We start from the raw sequence: 4,565 nt of genomic DNA, 5'->3' as shown, positions 1-4,565 counted from the left end.
CGGTAAGAATCATGGCTTGCTATACAACCCCCCCACCCACCCCAATCCAGCTTGATGAAGATTTCTGGAGAACTCGAAAGTTTGCATGCTGGTTTTGTGTTATTTCGGTTGGTCTTAATTTTAAAAGTACCCAGCTTCTGTTTTGGGGCTTTTCTTTGCACCAAGTCAGCTACCTGAAACTTCAGAGACAAGGGTTTCCCAAGCTCGTGCGCACAGGACTGCTGCCGGGGGCTGGGGGAGAAAGCTACGTGTGCATCCGCAGCCTGATCCTGGGTAGGTAGTGCAAGGTAGGTAGTGCTGAAGGACGGACGAATTCTGCCTATGATCACTAGCATCGGGCTGTAAGGCTGCTACAATCCTGTGCTCGACCACTAAGGAGTAAATCCAGTTGAAGTCAGTGGAAGTTACTTCTGATTAAAAAAAATATAGGGCGTCAGGATTGCCATCTCTCGTGCGCTTTCTTAGAAACGATCGAAGCGGGATTTATACAGGGTCAACACGGTTTGTTTAAAGCGGCTATGAATCCGATGCGCATTCCGGGAAGGGGGGCGGGATACACTGAAAGCGGAGTAGCTGACTTTTGAGTAAGCATTCATGGGATCGGGCTCTCTTTCTGTGGCTGGCTGCGGAAGACGGGGACAGGAGGAGGGTGGAGGGGCGGTTGAGTCATTTGCAGCTCCCCACCACCGCCAAGCGCGCACACACCGCTCTCACACACAGTCGTCTTGTCTCGCTGGTTTCCGGCTTCCTGCTTGCAACCCGCCTTCGGTTTGACTCGCGGCTGCTACTGTGAAGCAGAAGTTCTCACGCCTCCTCGCCCGCGTGGGCCGCGTCCATTGCGTGGCTGCTGGTCATTTGGCTGCTCTTCAGTGGGCAGCATAAAAAACGACACAGAGTGGATTCAGTCCCAAAGTCTCCATGCAAAACTCTGGTCTTCAACCCAGAGGTTGGGACATTATTAATTTATTCATTTCATTTATACCCTGCCTTTCTCCTGAATGGAGAACCAAAGCACATCACATCTTTCTCTTCGATGTTATCCTCACAGCAACCCTGAGAGGTAGGCTAGGTTGAGGTGGGGTGGGTGGCCCAAGGTCACTCAAGCAAGCTTCTATGGCACAGTGTCCATTCCAACCTAAGTCTCCCAGAGGGGCTCCTGCTGGGCTCAGACCAGTCCTCACAGCAACCCTGAGAGGTAGGCTAGGTTGAGGTGGGGTGGGTGGCCCAAGGTCACTCAAGCAAGCTTCTATGGCACAGTGGCCATTCCAACCTAAGTCTCCCAGATCCTAGTTTGACCCTCTGACTGCTACACCACACTGGCTGTAGTAAGAGGGGCTCCTGCTGGGCTCAGACCAGTCATTCAGTTCAGTATCCTGTTTAAACCAGTCACTCTGTTTTAACCTAACCTACCTCACAGGGTTGTTGTGAGGATAAATGGAAGAAGAGAAGAAGAAGAGATTGGATTTATACCCCGCCCTTCACTACCCAAAGGAGTCTCAGAGTGGCTTACAAACTCCTTCCCCTCCCCACAACAGACACCCTGTGAGACAGGTGGGGCTGAGAGAGCTCTGACAGAAACTGCTCTTTTTCAAGGACAGCTGTGCCAGAACTATGGCTTGTCCCAAGGTCACACCAGCAGCTGCATGTGGAGGAGTGGGGAATCACACCCGGTTCTCCCAGATTAGAGTCCGCTCACTTAACCACTACACCAAACTGACTGGGAAAAGATGTTGTAAACTGCTTTGGATTACCCTTGGTTAGAAAAGTAGGGCATAAATAAACTACCCAACCAGTGGCCCTGAAGGACACAGAGGCCAAAACTACCTCCTGATGTTATCTCCTAGCACTGGTATTGAAAGGTTAACTGCCTCTGCATGTGGAGCTCCCCTTTAGTCACCATGGCTAGTAGCCACTGATGGACACACACCCCTCCTCCAGGAATCTGGCTAATCACCTTTTAAAGCCCTGGGTTCACCATGGCCATCACTACGCCATCTGGCAGCGATTTCCACAATTTATACTGCAGTTGTAGGCAGAATTGCGCCCTCCTAAGTCCATTGGAGTGGATGAATTTAGAAAGGTATGATTCTGTTTAGGATTGCACTAATTCCTACCCCCCCCCCAGGAATCTGGCTAATCACCTTTTAAAGTCCTGTGTTCACCATGGCCATCACTACACCATCTGGCAGTGATTTCCACAATTTACACTGCAGCTGTAGGCAGAATTACGCCCTCCTAAGTCCATTGGAGTGGATTAATTTAGAAAGGTGTGATTCTGTTTAGGATTGCACTAATTCCTTGAAGAGCCCTGCCAGCTGGGTCACAAGACCCTGTAGAGCCTCCATAGCTTTTGCTACTTTTTGGAAGGAGCAGATGCTAGTGCACATGTGTAGACAGTGAGGGTGCCAAGCCCCCTGCCTCAGTTTGTGCCCCTATTGAGAAAAGCAGTGAGAGAGAGAGAGGAGACCACTCACATTCAGAAATGTGACACCCATGCAGTGTGAAATGGAATAGCCCCCAAAGTCCACCACCTCGCTTGGTCTACATAGGCAGCAGAGAGAGGAAGAGAAATTCCAAACGGTAAAATGAACGATACCATCCCAGACTGTAGGTGCGGGAAAGCGACTTTTCTAAGGTTTCCCCGTGTGCAGACTTCCTGAAAATTAAAAAGTAAGGCATCAGGGGGGAAGTGCGTGCTGTGTTAGTTCTCCATTTACAGGGAACTGGGGACCATGAGCAATGCAACTTCTCCCCTGCAATCTGAAGTAGTACAGTCTCTTCTACCCCTCCTCCCACACTGCCACCACATTGCCATTTCATTCCTCTGTGTGTGTAGACCAGGCCTAAAACCTCATTCTTTATAACATGAATAACTCCATAGCATCGGTTAAGCATGCCAGAGGACCCCACATCCAACATATACAAAATGGGACAGGCAAGTGGTCTTTGCGAAGAGTTAGGTCCATTCAGATTCTTCCTTATGTATTCTACATTAACACTAACTCTGCTTAACATTTGTATAATGCTTTAACTGTTTTGCGAGATTGTAATCTTTAAAATAACCCTGCAAGGTAGGTAGTCTAGCATTTGCTTATTTTGACCTTTTTATCTCACTTTGCCTTAACAATTCTGAGTGGCATGTATAAAATACAAAGCTATAAATTATGCCCACATTGCAAATTTTGATTTAGAGATTTATACCCTGCTTGCCTCCCTAATGTGGACCCAAAGCAGCTTACAACATCATCCTTCCCTCTTCCATTGTATATTCACAACCACCACCCTGTGAACTAGGTTAGGCTGAAAGACAGAAAGCGCCTGGCCTGAAGTCATCCAGTGAGCTTTATGATGGAGGAGGGATTTGACGCTAGGTCTGCTTCTAAAAGAGAGGGGGCAGACTCAGACCACCTGGGGAGTTTGCACCAGTGACCCTTCATACCTTAGCTCATTCTCTTAACCAGTGTGCTGCTCCAGTATTGAGGCTGATTGATGCCTGTTGAAAGGGTACTTAATGTAGCCCTTTGCATTTTGCAATCACACCCCTCCCATTTCTGACATTTGGATAACTACTAATGGCATCTGTATAAGCAGTATGAACCACAAAGACCAGGATGGGGTGCAGCTGCGACTCAGTGGCAGAGGCTCTGCTTGGTATGCCGAAGGTCCCAGGTTCAATCTGCAGCATTTCCCACTTTAAAGGGTAGTATTTGACACAAAAGACCTCTAACCCGAGACCCTGGGGAGCCACTGCCAGTCTGAATAGACAGTCCTGACCCTGAGGGACCAATGGTCTGATTCAGTAATAAGGCAGCCTTGTGGGTTCAGGTGACCAACGCTGTCCTCATACAAGTGATTTCAGATAATTCAAGAGACTGAAAGAAAAGAGCTCAGTTTTCACTGATTTAAAAACTGACCTGTCAGCTTTAGCTGGATTAGACAGGGCTGAGTAGGCTGGGAAGGGATGGGATGGTCATGTCCTGCATATTCACTGCCAAGGTGCAGGGGTGCTATTTCCTCTCAGTGTGAGAAACGGGAGGGCATGTTTCCTTTGCAGGTGATCATTTGAAATGGTTTGGAAAGAAACTGTAGAACTGTGCCCCACTTCATTCATTCCCCGAAAGAATAAATGACGAACGCTTTAGGTCAGAGATGGCCAGTGTTGGCCTCCAAGATGACTTTGTCAGCGAGTGATTAAAATGTGGAATTCGCTGCTAGAGGATGTAGAGGATTAGATAGATTCATGGAGAATAGACCTGTCAGTGGCTACTAGCCGTGGTGACTAAAGGGAACCTTCAGGATCAGAGGCACCGAATTTCTGCATACCAGTGCCAGAAGGCAACATCAGGAGAAGGCCTTGACCTCTATGCCCTGTGGTCAGCCCTCCAAAATAAGTGCTTAGCCACTGTGTGAGACTGGATGCTGAAGTCAATCATAATTAAGAAATAAAATCCTATCAATACATTAAGATAATCAAATGGTGAAAAATAAAAATAATAATGTGGCATAAAATAAAAATAATAACATGGCATTAACAACCAACTGGCACACTTAAAAAAAATAAAATA

Source organism: Gekko japonicus, unplaced genomic scaffold, assembly GCF_001447785.1.
Source record: "Gekko japonicus isolate JY-2015 unplaced genomic scaffold, Gekko_japonicus_V1.1 scaffold757, whole genome shotgun sequence".
Taxonomy (NCBI): domain Eukaryota; kingdom Metazoa; phylum Chordata; class Lepidosauria; order Squamata; family Gekkonidae; genus Gekko; species Gekko japonicus.
The sequence above is the reverse complement of the archived record's forward strand: the minus strand, read 5'-3'. Positions refer to the sequence as shown.